Source organism: Homalodisca vitripennis, chromosome 6, assembly GCF_021130785.1.
Source record: "Homalodisca vitripennis isolate AUS2020 chromosome 6, UT_GWSS_2.1, whole genome shotgun sequence".
Taxonomy (NCBI): Eukaryota; Metazoa; Arthropoda; class Insecta; order Hemiptera; family Cicadellidae; genus Homalodisca; species Homalodisca vitripennis.
In genome coordinates, this window is record NC_060212.1 from 168,521,271 (window position 1) to 168,541,854 (window position 20,584).

Sequence of the window (20,584 nt, forward strand, 5' to 3'; positions counted from 1 at the left end):
TCTTCCGGTCATTCAATTAGTTGAAGAGTATTAGGAATTAATTAACTGGTTACGTGTTGGTTCTCCGTAATCTCCATGCTGAATTTTAATCACTAAAGTGGTGCAAGATGACCTAGGATACAGAAATAGCGTTTTCTTTTAATTTTTGCCACTTACCTCAGATTTGTTAAGTCAAAATTTGAATTTAACACAATCTGTATTCTTTACTAACAGTTTTCTAAAACAGACAATACAATAATAATCTTAACATTCAAAGAAACCCTTTTGGCTATTTTTAAGCTTTAAGACATTTTTATTACATAAATTATGGTTCTGTAATTAACAGTGAATTACTCCAGTGATGCTAAAAGACATTTATTTAGCAAACATTTACACATCATTTACTAACACTAAGTAATCTTTTTGTTCATTTGCTGCTGATAAAGTTATTTACAAGCAAGCTAGGGATAAGTGTTTGGCAAGTCACCATTTTTTTAGTTTTTCATTTTTTAACATTATTAAGCGAGGAGGAGGGATAGTTTCGATCCTCGAAACATGTGTTCTATTTTTGTTAACATATAGCACGAAGTCGTGATGGCATCTAGAAGTAAGTCACTGAAGTGTGGTGCTTGTAATAAAATAATAAATCATAAATGTAACAAGCTTTGCTGTGCGGGAAATTGTGGTATATACTTTCACATTGATTGTGTGGATCTGTCAGACGATGAGAATCGTATTATTAGCAAATACGGTACATTATTTTCATGGACTTGCAATGGATGCAGACAAAGTGAGGTTAATAACGTTAGTAACGCAAACTCAGATGCTGAAGTAAATATAAACTGCTGGCAGTGTAGGGAGTATATAAGAATATTAAAAGACCATATTTGTGATTTATCCAAAAACCAATCTGAGATGAGAAAAGAACTTAGTTTTCTACTATCGGAAAATTCTAATCTGTCATCTGCATTGACAAACCAAGCTGAGGCTGTAGGTGATCTCTTATTGACTGACAATAGTGACAATGACAATACCTTTTCTTACTCTAGTATAGTGAAAAAATCAGTTAAAAATAAAATTAGGCCTAGTAATATAAGCAATCAGGACAGATCATACAGAAACGAAAGTTTAATCACAAAGGATAATGAGTCAACAATAACTCTCAATAAATTGAAGCCTTCTGCTGCCTCATTTGACAGAAATGAAAGTGATGCTTACATATCAGTCTCAGAGGAATGTGTAGTGGTTGGTAGCGAAACTGTAAATAGCCATCAATCCATTCAACCAATTTTGCCGAATTTTCGGGATAATGAACCAAACAAAAACGTACCAAGCACAGTTAATAGGGTTACTGCTGATCATAACCTAAAAACTAGTAGTGACGGTTTTCAAGTTGTCAAGAAAAGAAAGCAGCATTATGATAGGAACGATATTGGAAAACCTCCCAGGAAACAAGGTAAATATATTACTGGATGTTCGACCAAGACTAATAAGTTAAATGTGGTAGAGAAACATAGATTCTTGTTTGTCTCGAGATTATCTACAGACGTTACTTGTGACTCCCTTAAAAACTATCTTAATGAAGGGTTAAAGGGAGATTATGTAGTTACACAGTTAAAAAACCGTTTCCCAGGTTATTCCTCATTTAAGGTTGGTGTGCCTATATCAAACTGGGATACAGTGTTTGTGCCAGAATTTTGGCCTAATGGAACATATGTTAGTCGTTTTAGGTTCTTAAATCGATCAAACAATGTTGGTAATATCCAGTCGTCTTTTTTGGACAAGGATCAAAAAGGTGTAGTGATACCATAGGTTTTAAAGTTAAAGATACTGCCAGTGGAACTAGAGTTTTAAATAGGCCTAGGCCTATTACTAGAAGCAGTATATCTGAAATAGGTGTATGCCTTTGGAACTGTCAAGGCCTCTGCGGAAAGGTTGAAATTATCGAGATGCTTGCCTCAACAGAGAACAGTGATATTGTATGTGTAACATTGGTTGAAAGCGGAACAACTTGACTTGATTGGGTTACAGGGCTACATTCTAGTATCCAAATTTTGTCGATCGGAAAAAATACATGGGGGATCTGCTATTTTTGTTAAAGATAGTTTAAGTTGTCGTCCAATTCCCGAAATTATGAACTTGTGTATGGTAGATATCTTTGAACTGTCAGCGGTATTTATTACAGAATTAAACACAACAGTTATTTGTATATATAGAATACCTGATGCAAATCTGTTACACCTGTTTCTTGAAAAGCTCAACGAACTTTTATTTTATTTATCATCTAAATAAACTGAAGTGCTTATCTGTGCAGATTTTAATATTAATTTTAATGATACTACTCATTATGATACGATGGAGTTGAACCAATTAGTGACTTGCTATGGTATGCACATTATGTTTCAAAACGTTGTAACTCGTCCTGGTAACATCTACGATGGATCCTGTATTGACAATAGACATCCCTCAAGATGGACGACCTCAGTCATTCCTATGGCTGTGTCTGACCATAATGCGCTGACAGTAAAAATTGGACTTGATGTCAAAATTGTGGGCGCTGATGACAGTGTTGTTAAACTTGGAAGACAGATTAATGACAATAGTATAATCATCCTTTTTAAATTGTTTAAAAAATGTAAATTGGTTTTCTGTATATGAATGTAAAGATATTGATGCTTAGTTTTCTCAGTTTTCTGAATTTATTTGTATGGGCTATTAATCTAGCTTTTCCTTTAAAACCTATGCGTTTTAAGAAATCATATTTTGTTAAAAGATGGTATGTCCCTGAATTAGATGCATTTAAGCAGACATGCCTAAAATATTTTTATGATTTTAAAGAAAGTGGTTGTGAAGCCCTAAAAATTAGATACAAAGAATTAAGATGCCTATATTTAAGATCTGTTAGAAGTGCTAAACTAGTCTATCATAATAAATCAGTTTCAAATTCAGTAAATAAACCTAAAGAAGTATGGAATATTATTAATAACAATCTCAATGTAAATAGTAAGCCTAAATTATGTTTAGATGATAAGACATGTCCACTGATAGCTGAAGGTTTTAACACATTTTTTATCAGTAGTATTAGGGAAATTATTGAGAATGTGCCAGTTCATGTTAATGTATCTGTATATAGTATTTTGTCTTCTGTTAATGTACTTACTGTTTTTGCTTTGAACCCTGTATCTGCCGAGGAAGTTTTTGCTGCCATTAACTCCTTAAGTAATTCAAATTGTTTTTGATGTATATAATATTAGTTCTAAAATGTTAAAAGTGAGTAATTATCTGGTTTCTGAAGTTCTTACTGACATTTTTAATCAATGTATTGATTATTGCATTTTTCCTGATAAACTGAAAATGTCAAAAGTTGTTCCTATTCATAAAAAAGGTGCCAAAGATGAATATGCTAATTTTAGGCCTGTTTCACTTGTTCCGCTGTGTCAAAGGTCTTTGAGAGATTATTTAGTTTACAAATAATAAAATATCTAGAAAGTAACAAACTACTTTCCACACAACAATATGGTTTCAGGAAACAAAGGTCAACTACAGATGCTGTCCTTGCTTTTATTCAGGATTGTCTGGAAGGTTTAGAGGATGGTGTGCATATTAGTGCAAAGTTCTTTGATCTCTCAAAGACCTTCGACACAGTATCTCATGATATCTTATTAATGAAACTTGAAGCTCTTGGTTTTGATTACAAGTCGATTAATTTTATAAATCTTATCTTACTGATAGCTCACAGGCAGTTTATTTTAAAGGCAATTTATCTAATTTTAGAAATGTTGACCAGGGTGTCCCACAGGGTTCAATTTTGGGACCTCTGCTTTTTTTTAGTATATGTAAATGACTTGCCTTGTAATATTGAAGATAATAATACTACTTGTTTTCTGTATGCCGACAATATTTGTGCTAGCATGAAATCTCAAAATGCTAATATTGATGACGTTTTTTGCTTCAAAAGTTGATGCTTTGGCTAAGTGGTGTGATGTAAATAAATTATCTATGAATTTGACCAAAACTCAAGATCTTGTTATATCTTTAAGGAATAATACTTTTCAAACAATTAAATTTCTTGGCATAATGGTCCAGTCAAATCTTAAATGGCAATCTCATGCTAAATATATTGCTCCAAAAGTGTCTAGAGGAATTTTTTATGATTAGAAGGTTAAGTTTAATCGTCAGCTCTCAAGTACTTCTTTTAATTTACTATAGTTTTGTACATACATATCTTTCTTATGGTAACATCTTGTGGGCAAACAGTTCAGTGTCTCAGTGTTTGTTTGTACTACAAAAAAGAGCTATCAAACTAGTGTGTGGTGCTAGGCCTAGAGCACATTGTAAATTATTATTTAAAGAGTTGAAAGTTTTTATCCTTACCTAGTCTATATGTTTATAATTGTTTGCTATATGTTAAAAAATACATTGACAATTTTAAAAGTCATTCTGAGGTGCACTGCTATAATACAAGATTCAAGGATAATTTAAGGAAGAAGCAATGTAAATTCTCAACAACTCAACAAAGTTTTAAGTCCAATACCATAAAGTTTTTCAATCATCTGCCTTTAAATGTTAGAAGTTTAGAATATAATATATTTCAATTGTATGTAAAGAATGTACTTATTGAGCATTGTTTGTATACTGTAAATGAGTTTTATGACATAAGAATGTAGATAATATTCACTTTAAAAATACTTGACTATGCTAATACAAAATGTTTTTTGTCCTTGGCAATAAATTATTTGATTTGATTTGATTTGCAATTGTTAATGCCCAAAATCACATTATCCTTTCAAATGTAAAGCTTATTCTTTTGTTTGCATTTTGTTTTTGACGATGGAAGGATTGTGAAGGAAACAAGATTTTCCAGACATTTGCTGTATTCAGTGGTACAAAAAAGAAACACTACGTTTCGAGATCTGCAACCTCATCTCTGTTCCAGATGAACAACTAACCTAACTCATAAATACAATATACGTTACAATAAATAAATCATACCAAAGCGTTCAGGTACTCATATAAGTCAGAATTCATAACTCCATGCACACTAATTCTAAAACACCTAGCGTCCTAGCTAGGTTATTGGTCGTCAAGAGCTGACCGATTGTGATATACAGGAATACGTCCTGTAGTTCAGTTTTAATAAATAGTGTTTGCGTTTTCATTTTATTGAGTGCATGTTTTAGAGTCAGTGTGGATGGAGTTGTCTCACATCATGCTTGTTTCGATTCCCGACTTACTTGTGTCACAACGCTCTGGTATGATTTGTTTATTTTAACCTAGCTTGTAGTTATGTGCTAGGTTCCTTATTCATTCACCCGAGGAAGATTAGATTGCAGTTCACGCGAAAACGTAGTGTTACTGATTTTCTTTGTATCACTAAACAATGGCAAATGTCCAGAAAATTCCGTAAACTTTAGATTAATAATAAAGAATATTTGAGTATAAAATCTTATCAATATGGCCTTTACCTCAAAGTTATATATACCTCCACTAAAGTATAAAAAATAATTGAAACAAAAAAAATGTGTAGTGTTCACTCATCCTGTTGCGTAAAGAATGTGTGAATGTACTCCTAATTACAAATTTATAAATAATAATTATTCATAAAAATGCCTCATTACCCTGTGTAGGGTAAATTTTAGGATTAAAAATGCCTGATCGGTACCAAGCGAGAAGACATTCAAAATGCTTAACAAAATATTCCTTTAACAATTTCCCTTTTATAACTTTCCCAAAGACTGCAGTACTGACACTAAACCCAACAACAATACCTTATAACCACCAGCGTTGTAACAGTTGTAGAGCAATGTTAACCAGCCAAAACATTACACAAATACATTTCAATACAAATTATATCACATCCTCTGATAGATACATATGGAAAACCACACTACATGTAAATTGTAATTAAAATTACAGTGTGGCGCATATGTCAGTTTCCCCATAAATTGGGATATTTTGTTTCGATAGATTGGTTACAATGTTTATTTGTACACGACAATACATATTTTTACATTTAATTAATATAAGAGAATAGCTCATTCAGGTACAATGATAAAACAATAAATACTAATACTACAATATAGCATAAAGTTTTAAATATAACAAAATAATACTATGTAGTGTAAAATCGTTAACATAAGGCAACTTTAATAACAATATAAATTAAATTAGAAAATTAGACCTAATAACAACATAACAATATACATAATAATAACAACATAATATTTTTATATGAACCAAGGTTTAGAAGACAACTACTCAATCACAATTATAGTAGCTAATCTGTTTTTGAAGGCAGCAAGAGAGGAACAAACAAAATCAACTTCAGGACATTCGGCATTACCAGTTTTCATTAGTCTTGGTATAGTACTGTGGTAGTGGTAGTTAGTAGGATGGTGATGCTTGCAGAAAAGCTGACAATGTCTGGATCCACGAGGAACATAAAGATTAACTTGGCGAAGAATCTCCGGACAGTCGATGAGACCATTCAATAATTTTTGCAAGAAAAACCACGTCCATTAATATTCTTCGGAATGCAAGGATGGGTAGTTGAAGACTGCGTTGGATTTCTTGCACATCAACATCCCTGTACCGGAAGCCAAGTTTGATACCGACCGTCCTGAGGAATCGCCTCTGCACTGAATCCAGAATAGAGGTTCGTCTCACTTGGTAGGGGGACCAGACCATCGTAGAGAACTCTATAGGCCGAAAAAAGTGCAACATAGAGAGCTTTAAATTATGTAATGGAGAAGTTCTGCCGACAGGTGCGACTGACGAGCCCAAGTATTCTTGCAGATTTGTTTGCAATGCTAGTTATGTGCTCACTGAAGTCCATGGTAGAAGTCAAAAGAATACCAAGGTCACGAGCACTAACGACTCTTCGAAGAATAAACACCATGTAGCATATAATCACACTGGCAAAGATGTGTTGCTCTTGTGTAGGAAATGACCATACATTTGTCTACATTCAAATCCAAGGCGTTAACTCGACACCTGTCCTGGATCCTCTCCAGGTCTCTTTGCAACTCGATTTGCTGATTAGCAGAACAGATTTCTCTAAATATCTTGACATCGTCCGCGAAGACAAAATATGAGCTCTCCAAAAAAACTACCGATGTCATTAATAAATAAGCAGAAACAGAAAGGTCCCACCCCCCCCCCCCCCCACCCCCCCCCCCCCCCACCCCCCCCCCCCCCCACCCCCCCCCCCCCCCACCCCCCCCCCCCCCCACCCCCCCCCCCCCCCACCATATTAATGTTTAGTGGGACAACAGATGTCGATATTTATCACTAAAAATCACTGCTTCAATATTCTCTGCTGTTGTTTAAGATTAGTCCTTTCGCTTAAAGGCGTCATAGACTGAACGACTATGCCGTTTTTAAATACAATTATTGATTTTACTGTCAACGACCGTAATTTGAAGTAGACATTACTTTTTATTACTAGTTCCTTATTTTGTACCTCATAACGAGAGGATATTGAAAGGATAATAGACATTTCCCATCGTTATATGCAAAATGTATAATACAATTTGTATAGGGTGAGAGGACAATTAATATATAGAAATTAGAACGTGCAGTAATGGGCTGCCTCTAAAAAGAAGAAACAAAGTAGAAAGAAAAAAAAAATAATTAAGAAAGAAAAAAAGGAGCGAGATGATTTAAATATATATTTCTCTTGAGTAGCTACACATGTTTTTGAGCTGACCATCTCGAAGGACAATAAAACACATTCAGAATGCGTATGGCAAATTATGGTGAGTCTGTAGGTTAGAAAATAATCAATCTATCCTGAATTATATTTTGATTCAAGAGCAGCTATATTGTAAAGCTAACAATTTAAAGATGTCGTTCCTGAGATTCCTTTCTCAAGTATTAAAATATGTTAGGTATTACATGTTGAAAATCAGAATCTTATATAGTTGCCCGACAAGGTATAAAAATGCAAATGACCCCATTGTTTCTCTGGGCCAAAACTAAGCGTGCCAGTTTTGCTCATATACTCATTTCTTTAAATATTATCTTCTTCTTTTAGATGCCGTAAAATTGTTTTATATTTTCTAATTCGTAACTGTTTATTATAAAACACAAAGTTTCTAGTGTTTATTGCTATGGGCCCTCGGTTTAATATCATAAGGGTATACAGTACTCCATAACATTATTAAGAATTCCTTTATTACGACCACTTAACTGTACAGCCCCACAAACTTCTTTAATCATACTGGCTGTCATTACATTCCTGCTGCATTATTCATATTCTACAACACTTTGTGTGACATTTGACCTAGTTTCTTGTATTTTCTTGTATTTATTTTTATAAATTTCTTTTAATTCGATTGCCTCAAGAGGAATATAATTATTTCTAATTAATTATACGATTATGTTCCACAAAAATTAGTACAATTCCAAACTATATACAAAAGAAGAAAACTTGTTAATCAATAATTTATATTTGGGTTATAAATCTCGAAACTCCTACATTGGTACTTGAACAAACTAATTAAAATTATAATATTGTGGTAAGAAAATTTAAAAAAAATCAAACTGGAAGTGCTAATTAAAATCGCAATATTTTCCTGTTAGTACATATTCAGAATACATGAAATATCAAAAATAATTAAATTTCAAATTTGACTTCACTATGTACCTACCTTTTTTATTAGTAAATTATTAACTGATACTAATACACATCCAAGCCATTAAGATTATTTTCCTTTTCTACTGATTGGTTGAAATGAAATAAAATTAAAATTTAGATTGTTATTTATAGTAAATCTTAATGTTATTTATCAATATTAATGATAATGATCAATCTATTTTTATGAAAGCAATGATTTCTTACAAGGAATTAATACACGTTAAGTTATATAACACACTATTTCACGTTTTATATTCTTAAACCAAACATAAAAATTGTCCACTAATAATTAACTAAAACATTGCTGTATGTAGTCAAGGTAAATAACTGATCAATTATTATTGTAGTTATAATTGAATTAATTCATTACTAATCCTAACATATCATTCTGGATCAGGTAAGCTTGAATAAACTACCGGTTTTCTCACAGCTTTGTAAGCTATTTTCTTAAATATTCGTACGTCATAAGAATAATTTTTTTATAATTTTAAAATAACAACTTTACATTATTTGCGTAGTATTTTAAATTCACAGTATATACACAGGGAGTCTCGTACTCTCTGGACGAAGGTAGACTACATTATAGTTCAGGTCAAGACAAATATATTTCACCATATGAACATGGTGAAGTTTGTGAACAAACTAAGCGTCTCCGACGCTTAGTTTCTCATCTGTCTGTCTGTGTTTTTATTTAAAAATATCTAAAAAATCAATGAAGTCAATTATACTTCATTGCACTTTTAATGATAACAAGGCCATCCACTGAATTTATCTTTATGTATCTTAGTATTTTCAAAATGCAGCCATAAAAAACTTTTAAACTTAGAATGTCTTGAAAACCAACAATGTTTCACAAGAACTACTAACAAGAATACTACTATTTAGAGGATATTTTCACAAAATTTAACTACACAAAGATTCTTGAAATCGAATAGTAAACAACTGATTTAGAGCGGATTTCGTGTGACGAAGACATGGCCCACATTGAGAGCTGCCTTTTATTAATTTTCAGTATTCTTGGCTATTCGCTGAGAACCACAATGTGGGCCCTGTCTTGTAAAATTTGCTCTAAATCGGTTATCGTTATTATTCCTTGCAATAATATGTAGATCCTATAAACTATAAGAATCTTAACCCAAAGTGTTATATTAATTTCTGTTAGCAAATAAAATTTATTTTTTTAATAATGAGCGATATTAAAATGTTTTATTATTCTGGCACAAATATAACGACACTTATTTTAATCGATCGAAAATTAGAAAATAAGTGTCGTTGCTTATTTTAAAAGATTATACATTTCCAACAAGAGTAACAAAATTGTTACTAATGAGAATGCGAAATTTTTATATTCAATTTTATCGTATAGGAAATCCTATGTTTTATTAATAGATGTTGTGTCCGATTTTAATCATTTACACAAGACATCGGCGGTTTGATCCTTAATGTCTATATAAACAGTGTATTCAATTTTGGTAAGATTACCACTGACGGTTTATAAAAACAAGCCGTTTTTACTACATACTCGTAGTTTGTAATGTGAGGAGTGTTGAATCAGATTATTTGGAACAAAGGATTATCGACATCGTGAATATTGTAAAAGGAACATTCACCTCTATACGCAGTAGTTTATTTCCAAAAATTAATTAAGGTAGCAGTATTTTTAATTGTGCTAGAAAATTGTGAAATATATTTTTAAAACTTTAATGTACGAAAAAATAAAAAAAATTGTTTGTTTTATTATTTACTATTTAGTTAATTATTTATTTTAATAACTACAAGTATTTGAATTTCACATTGTATACACTTTAAACAAATAGAAGGAAACTTAGTTATTAAAGAAACGTGTTGGAAATGTATTACGTTGTTCAATAGAATGTCTTTTGTAAAAAAATTTTCGTTAATGTTTTTATGAAGTTTATAGGAAAGAACATTGATTTATAAATTTTATTAGATGCCATTTATAAAAATGTATGTGCTAAATTATAGATCGTATCGACAAGGTAAACTCAACAGTGGTGTCGAAAATATATTTCAGTAGAACCACATGTGCTCATAATATGTGCAAATCCTACGAAATTGCGTGACTACAACCTAGCAGCTATAATTTATGTACTCACTGTTGAAGTAGTTCATTACTGATAGAAATTATTCACATCCTTAGAAAATGTATAATTCTTGGATTTAATTAAAAGAGCTTTATATGATTTTCTTTGGGATAAAATGTATATAAAACTTGACTGTGTTGTTTATTACACACATATTTTTTAACGGACGAAGCGATCCTATAACAATAATGTCTATTTCATATTTTTGTTAATCACACAAAATTGTATGTTTTATTTCTAAATAAATAGTAAATAAATAATTTAGTGTGAAGAGGAAGCGTTTTGGCCCCTCAGATGTTTTCGCAGATTTCAGTAAGAAATTATATCTATTTTGCTCCAGTGTGGTGAAACTCTACAGTCTAAAAGGTGACTTAAGTCGTGTCCTTAGCTTTTCGTGTAACACACATATCATTTTATAAATTATATCATTTTACTATAGTGGATTATAATGCCAATAAGAATAAACCCAGACAAAAAGCTCTTCGGCATGTCACATGCCATTTTAAAATGTGTATTTGAATTTGACAGATGAATACCAACAAACATATACTATAGCCTGTTTAAATATGTATTAAAGCACATTCAATATCTCCTGATTAAACTAAAAGGGGATTTTTAAAGATCAGTAAGTCGTAGTAAAAAAATGTTTTCGAAATAGGCATAGGCTTATACGTTAACCGGGGATACTAAAAATGTCCATGTACAATTTCAGTACAAACGGTCCAATAGTTGTTACATGATTAAGTAACACACAGAGACACACCGTTAGACTTTTATAAGTAATAATATATATGTGAGAAGATAATCCATCCGTTACTTAAATCTGTTGCCACTGAAACGTTGTGGTTGAGCACTATCTAGCGGAGAACGAATGAAACTGTAATTATAATTGTATAAGTCTATTCAACATGTATCGAGTTAAGTGTTAAAATAATTATAAATCCTACAATTTTTAATTTAGATTCAAGAAAATGGGGTAAATATTAAGAGGCTAAAATAGATTGCAAACTAAATGTTTGCATAATAGCACTACGTACATGTTACCGAACAAAACTAGCTTTACCCTACAATATTTCAGCCACACTATCCACATATTGATGCAAGGCCCATTAGCTGAAAAGTCAATGCTATTATGAAGATTTGGAAAATTTTATTTACGTATTCAATCTGTATATTCTGTACTGCAAGATACAACGCTATTTTATACAAATTCGAAAATTGTAATAGTTTATAGTATTTGTTTATAAAAATATATAACATTTTAACTATAGTTCCAATCTTTACTATAGCTAATTTTAAATTTATAATCTTATTACAAAGGAGGAGAAGAATAATTTCCATTTACGACCCTTAAATTGCAAAACGTGAAAGCCCTCATAGAAATACTAGTTACGACCTCCATGTACCCATGAAGGGAAGCTACTGCCTCTTTATCCTGAGACACGCAACCCGTGACATCCAGTGCCAAGTCCGCCTTAGGCAGCCTGTGTAAGTTACCTTAGTTTATGTCAACTGAGTACATACAGTACTTTGTGGTTTTGCTATAAAAATGTAATATCATCTTTATGATTCGTATCTTGAAAAAATGTACATAACAAATCAACTGATATTTTTTATATCTACTACAAAATAAATAACGTTTATCTTTAACTCTTTTGAAGTGTTGGTGGTTGAATAAACCAGCTATGAGTCCCATGCAGGAAGGTTTTATAATATTATTTTTGATTCGTTATACAGGAGATGAATCAATTATAAGGACAAAGGACTGATGAGGTTATTACGGTTAGTCCTGATGTTGGATACTACGGCTGCGCTAAATAACTTTGATTGTTACCGTTTAATATTCAATGCCTCAGCCTCTCACTTCACAGATTGGAGACCAGATAATACAGCTAATGTTTATTCCGCCTGATTTAGCACCCCCTGGAAATAGCATCTCTTAGCTCGTGGACATCAATTTTACGTCACAAAAGGGAGTTCTAAATCAGCGCAATAGCCCCATGTCCATGATCTGAATAAGCACCCACTTAGACATAGGGGGGGGGGGTCGTCCTTATTCAGCACCTTAACCGTGTCCATCTTCTAATTAAGCACCCCCTCGATTCTATTTCCAACGGTTACGGGCTCGCTTCGCTCGCTTATTTAATATTCAATGCCTCAGCCTCTCACTTCACAGATTGGAGACCAGATAATACAGCTAATTTTTATTCCGCCTGATTTAGCACCCCCTGGAAATAGCATCTCTTAGCTCGTGACATCAATTTTACGTCACAAAAGGGAGTTCTAAATCAGCGCAATAGCCCATGTCCATGATCTGAATAAGCACCCACTTAGACTAGGGGGGGGGGTCGTCCTTATTCAGCGCCTTAACCGTGTCCATCTTCTAATTAAGCACCCCCTCGATTCTATTTCCAACGGTTACGGTATTGACAGACAAAACCCAATTAAAACTAACAAACACTAAAAAACAAACTGAAGTAAGACTGCTTCATCAAAATTCTCAATTTGCAACCAACAAACTGGATCAAATCCAACTTATGTGCGAGGATCTGAAAACCGATCTCCTTGTATTAACCGAAAGTGGTTTCAACATGGAGAACGTCGCACTCTGCAAAATTCCAAATTACAAATTGGCTTCCGCGTTTTGTCGAACTCACTCCAAAGGAGGAGGCGTTAGTATTTTTCTTAAACAAAATTTCTTGTTTACCCCCTTTCCGATCCAAGAATTAATCGAAAAAGATTTTGAAGCAGTCGGTATCAAACTTCAAATGCATCAATCAAAATTAGTCGTGATCGGAATTTATAGGTCTCCTAGTGGGAATGTAGACACTTTTTTTCTAAATTCGAAAAATTATTGACATGCCTGACTAACCAACGTCAGGAATTTGTCGTGATGGGGGATTTCAACATTGACGCGTTGGACAACACTCAACATTCTACAATTCGATTAGTCGATTTACTTAGGTCATTTGACCTGGAGTTACTAGTCAGAACTCCGACGAGAGTGACGGCTACAACACAATCTGCTATCGACAATATCAATCACCAACCAATCAAGTGTCGCGGTGTCTGTAGTGAATACAGCTGTCTCAGACCACTATGGCCAAGAAGCCGTCGTTAGTGGGGTACAACTCAAAAGGGAGCCCAAAATTAAACAAACAGTAAGAGACATAAGGCCAGAAAACATCGCTCACCTCAACACTTCTCTTTCTAAAGAAAGATGGGATTTTCTAAATTCATTCCAACCTGTAGAGCAGCAGTTTAGATTGTTTAACGACACTCTAAATTTCCACATTAACATTTGCTGCCCTATAAAAATGATCAATGTTTGCGAAAAAAACTTCCAAAAACAACTGGATCACAGCGGGTATCTTAGTTTCTAGAGAAAAACTAAAATTTTTCTCCGAAATTTACAAAACCACTTCAAACGAACAATTTAAAACTTTTTTCAAGAATTACAAAAAAACATACAGGAAAGTGATCCAAGCTGCAAAAGCATATGATGTCTCAAAATCTATTCTCTCTTCCAAAAAATGTTTCAAAAACAACTTGGGGCATCATTAATAATAAAACGAAAAGTCATAAATCAGTCAAAATTAAAATTGGGTCTAGGCTTGTGGACGATGAAACGGAGATTGCCGATCAGTTTAATAAACTTTTTTGCATCCGTTGCTGATGGGCGGGGTCCCCGGCCATCTGAACCTCAAGTACGCCCCTTGCAAAGACAAAGCCCCACATCGTCAATGGTGTTGGCGCCCGTCGTTGAGGATGAGCTTCACCGAATTATTCAGCAGCTCCCAGCCAAAAAATCAAACGACCTCAATATAATGTCTCCATGGCTCATAAAAAAATGCTGCAAGCATTTAGTGAGACCCTTAACCCAATTAGTAAATTATTCATTCCAAAAAGGAGTGTTTCCCTCTCTCCTGAAAATTGCTAAAGTTATTCCTATTTTTAAGAAAGACGACCCAGCTTCAATTACTAACTATCGGCCTGTCTCAATTTTGCCAGTGATAAGCAAAATTTTTGAAAAGCTATTTCTTATAAGAATGCTTCATTTTTTGGACAAATACAATCAGCTCTCAAGTGAACAATTTGGTTTCAGAAAGGGCAAATCGACAACAGACGCAGTTGTGAGTCTTGTCGTTATGATTGTAGAGGGAATTGAATGTCGAAACCACACAATGAGTGTGTTTTTTAGACCTGTCCAAAGCATTCGACTGCGTAGATCACGGTACACTGCTCGACAAACTTGAGTCCCACGGCATTCGAGGCGTGCCTGTTAAATGGCTTAGCTCGTTCCTAAGTCAGAGATCCCAAGTTGTCCAAATATCAAATAAATCATCCAAACCAATGGACCTGAGATATGGAGTCCCTCAAGGGTCTATACTCAGTCCTGTGCTTTTCCTGCTTTACGTGAACGATATAAAATCATCGCTTCTGCATGGAAAATTGGTGCAGTTTGCCGATGATACGACTCTTTTTTTCAATGCAATGTCAAGCGAAGTTTTGGAACAACAGGCTTTTGTTGACATCAACAACTGTGTCCAATACTTCTACAGCCTCAATCTAACAACAAACTCTTCAAAAACCAACGTTTTAAATTTTGCCTTGCACACTGCAGGCAACCAGTGTGAGCCGTCCATTTTGTTAGATGACTCCACACTGGAAGAAGTCTGCTCTTCAAAATTCCTAGGGCTGACTTGGAATGAGCACATTGACCATGTTTGCGCAAAAATCTGCTCAGGCATTTTTGTTTTGAGATCTTTAGCCAAATACTGTCCGAGTCAGGTACTGATTACGGCGTATTACGGCTTGATTTATCCCCATCTTGCCTACGGAGTGGTCCTTTGGGGAGCTTGCGCAAACACTCAGTTTCAAAGAGCATTCAGACTCCAAAAAAAAAGCAATTAGAGTAATCGCCAAAATCAAATTTTAGAGAGTCGTGCAGGGAAGCTTTCAGGAAATTGCAGCTGTTGACTCTGCCGTGCCTCTACATTTTGGAAACAACTTTGTTTTGTGTGAGTAAATGTGCCTTAACCAGAGGCCAAGACATACACATGTATGAGACGCGTGGCAGAGCAAACTGGGAGACACAGAACGGTAGTTTATGAACAGACTGCCCAATTCAATTAAACATGCCCCAACGCCTAAGGCGTTAAAGACTCGCCTCAAACGCTTCTTGGTGTCTCAGGCATTCTATAATGCGGGTGAGTTTTTGGCATTTGACTGGGAGACCGCCCAATTAGAAGACTGACTCTGCTGTGCCAAGTGGGCTGCATTGGCGAAGAATGAAAGAGGCGTGATTGTAAAATTGTAAGTATGAATGTGTATTGTGTGTATGAATGCTTGGAATTTTAGAAACCCCGTATTGACGTTAGCCATACTATGTATGTACAATGTCGCTGCAATAAAAAGATTTTGATTTTGATTGATTTTTATTTCTCATATGTTGTAGTGAAGGCCAATACTACATATCCTGTATTATGGCCTGTACTAAACACTAAGGCGTGATAATCTCTAGCCCGATCACTCTTTTCTTCCTTCAGCTACTGTAAATTTTCCGTGCCTGAATGCCCAGAAATCCCAGTTATTAGTACCTTACATGCATATAATCACAATTTTGTTCATTAAACTTAATTTTATAGCAATGCATGTTTAAATAATATACATACTACACTATTTGCCGATTATATACTAAAAGTCCGATAACACAATAAATTATAATTGCTGTTTCATTATACCCCCTCTAGTAGAAGAAATTCTTGTAATTTCTTGTTTCATTGAAAACTCTGGGAAACATGGATGTCTTACATTTACATTCTTAGAAAGAAACTAATAGAACTATTGACAGATTTTGAAATAAATATAACCACATCGGTCCAGTCAATCGTACCAATGACATTTTAATTTTATTTATTTACATAAAACTGTAGGTAAATATTTTATTAGTAAGCTGGACTGACGTAAGTTATTGTTTTTTATTTAATATGACCATGTTTTGCATCATATTACAGCTAAAAAATTCGTAAACCAAGAATATTAGGTATGTCACTCCACTACAATATACTCAGTTAATTACTCAAACACCGCCCTGATGAGGAGAGTTAGTTCTACTGCATAGAATAATTGGTTATTACAGCACATTATTGCCTTTTGTGTAAGCAGTCTTAAATATAAGAGTTCTTCGTAATGCAGTTATCAACAGCGAAACAATTAGTAGTGGAGTTTAGAGATTTTCGTGAATTTATTCTTCTAAGAAACAACTTCATGTTAATGTTTACACATTTGTATCGTCATGAACACGAACCTCTGTTATCTCTTTACATTACACACATGAACTAAAATTTCAGTTTAACTGCCTTTTGAAATTAAATGCATGCAATATTTAAAATAATAAAGAATTGATTTATATGCTTAGAAATTAGAAAGTATATTGTACATTTTAGCCTAGAGGACACCTTACACGCTCAACTTTGCATGTCAAATATAGTTTATATCATACATGTCATGTTTCTTTTAAAATTCAAATAATTATACAGTTTTATAGTTATTTGATAGCGATCAGAAGGATTATTTTCATATCTATCCAATTTTACATTTTTTTTCTTTTGTATTTTTTTACAATATTACAAACAAGTGCAAGCGTGCAGCTAAAGATTATCGTGCCAATTAACTCATTTTATAAATTATACTAGCTTTAAAGATAAGACTAAACACGTCAAAGTAAGCAAGTTTCAGTGTCATATTATATAAAAGAGAATAACATTTCTTAATTATAGCTAAATACCAAGTATAGTTAAGACTACGTTATTTTAATAAGAATTTATTCTGCTAAAACTATACTTAAAACTAAATATTTAAAATACACACAATACTATTGTTCGTTTTAGAAACTCACTTTGTACCAAGCAGTGCTGTAAAAAATAGTAGCATATGCTCTTTTTGAAATACCATACTTTAAATGGAATGTTTAAGTACATTTAAAACTGAATACATGTTGTATAAGATGATAACTAACACAAAATAATAATTCAATGTCCTAATTCTAATATCGTGCATAAACTATTCAACCGATTGTATTGAAATTTTACTTGCAAATTCTCACGGCTTCTGGGATGAATATAGACCTAGTCATATTTCGAAAATACCTCTGGGCTGCGCCCCATTGGCTTTTAAAATAGCAAAATAATCCATCTCGGTCTCTAAAGTGATATATTAATTAAAGGATCTTGTCAAATGTAATCGTCTGTACTGTGTAAACATTTTTATTTTTTCAATTTTTTTACATTTATAGTGGTTAAATTCTAGTAAGAATTATTTCTAATTGTAGTAGGAATAATCATTATTTTTAAAGTAGTTTTAAAGTAGATTTTAACTATTATGTAAGTACTCACTCACCTGCCTTAGAAAATATCTTAAAACATAAGAATTTGGCCTAGAAGTATTAGATCTAAAAGGCTACGTTACTATCTAACAGTCACTATACATTTAAAGGCTGATATAAAGGTGATATTAGTTTTCTTTTGACAGAACTTGGCTTCTATAATCTGTGATGTATTTTTTCCTGAACGGGAAACAAGGCAAAATCAAGCATTGAAAATATTTGAACATACTATTATACATAGTATGATATAGCAGTATCATACTAAGAACAAGTAACTTACAATTGCCATAACTCTAAACGGTTTGGCCTAATGTCTTTATCGTGGCAACAAAGCAAATTCAAAATTTGCTTTGGAAATAAAAATCACTCGAACCAGACGTGGTCATACAGGTAAAAAACGTGCGAAATTGCGTGCGAACTCGCGGGTTACTACTATTAAGACCATAAATTGTAATTTGAAACAATACATTGGACAAGTAATAAAAAAATAAAAGCATTTTATAAATTGAAAACATTATATTGTAATATTTACAACACATTTAAATTTCAATCCCATATTACGTTTATAATATAGGAGGCCTACTGTAAATAGTGTATACTGTTAAATAAATTGTTGGATTTTAAAATAATCCTCCATTTATTTAATGTATAAAAACACTATGCTCCTCTAACCAAATATCATTAGACCAGCGTAGTAGAATTCCCAGTAAGAGCAGATACCTGTCAAATATTGTATCATTTGGAACTATAATGGCTCCTGTGAAACATATAGACTCGCCATTGTTAATGTTTGGGTATCTTGCTCACAAGGACGTTTTTATTACAAATCTTGCAACCTAGTACTAACTTTGGCTGTAATCATGGTTTCCACACACAGACATACATTTTGGAACATGGATGAGGCCGTCATCATGCTAACAGATTGTAGTTTAATTTTATGATTTCAATGTCCTAAGGCACTAAGGCAATGTAGTTTTTATATTTTGTAGCGATACATATTAAATTGATATCACATGAGTAAATTTGAGTTTTATATAAAAAACGTTGCCATCTAGCGCCATCAGTGATTCCACACTATGATTAAATTATTCAACACAACCCCATAAGCGCGTGCTTAATGAGTTAAGCGGTTTCTGCTAACATATTACACGAATGCTAAATCAGAAAATTGATCAACATCCTACTTGGGTCTGAGCAAGCTGAAGTTGAGTGACATAAAATAGAACCTTTAACACATTTAATCAACTGTATGTTTGAAGTGTGTTTTTGACCATGGAAAGATTGTGACGGAAACAGGATATTTTCAGGATATTTGATATTTTTAAATTATACAAAACATTAGTTTTTTTATAGATCTGCAATATAATATTTTCCTGAGATGAATAACTAACCTAGTTATGTGTTATATTAGCTATTCAAAACATTATTGACATTTGCAGTTTGAATTACAAATAAGTGACATATTGTAAAGCTTAGACCGACTAGGTATGCATATTCTTAAGTTTCCATTCAAGAAGGATAAAACTATAAAAAAGACCAATTTGAAACTATTGAAACACAATGAAAGATTTTTTTTTAATTATAACAGTCAAAATGTAATGACTTGAAACTTGCTCGGCGTAACTTTTAATAAGTTAGTTATTTATTATTTTATTTAAGCACTTAAAGTTTCATTTAATTTCTTAATACATTTTCTACAAGAAAGGTAGTTTGGTCCATAATTTTAAGTTAGTACTTTTAATTTTTTATTAAAAATTTTAAATAGCTGTGATATGAAATAAGGCATCGTTCAAAGTATAATTTGTATTGGGAAAGTGTTGTATTATCTACTACTCGTACTAGTTTAATTTTTCCTGTTGCTCAAAAAATCTTCAAATATGCAAGATATTGGTTCATGAAACAATAATTCGTATTAATACCAATATCAGAAGAATTACTTATGTATTGTATTGACATTGGTCTACATTAATGTAGTTACGCTTAGTAGCCCTGACCATTTACTACAATGCTAAGTGTTGAGTGTTAAGCTGTTGCTACGCAACCACATTGCTTTCATTGTAGATTGAAATTAATAATTCATTCTTATGTTGACAGTCTAATCTCGACTGTGACAGCTATAATAGTAGATTTTATCGTAATATTAATGTTGATTTACCTTATAAAAGTGCTAAAATATTATTTAGTATGTCAGTTGTAAATATGTTATTTGTGTATTATTAATTTAAAGCCTTTAGAAAAACTGTAAAATTTAAATAGTGTTGTAATTAACTAAGATTACTTTGTAAATGTTTTGGATAGGATGTTCTTTATTGTAAACCCCAATCATTTCTCCTCTTTCAGAACACATGTAACAGTTAATACTAATAGCCTCATCATTTATATAGTACATTATTTACTCGAAATATGTGTATAAATAGAACTTTAATATCTAAAGATTAAAAGAACAATATACGAAATCGCATTTCTTACAGCATT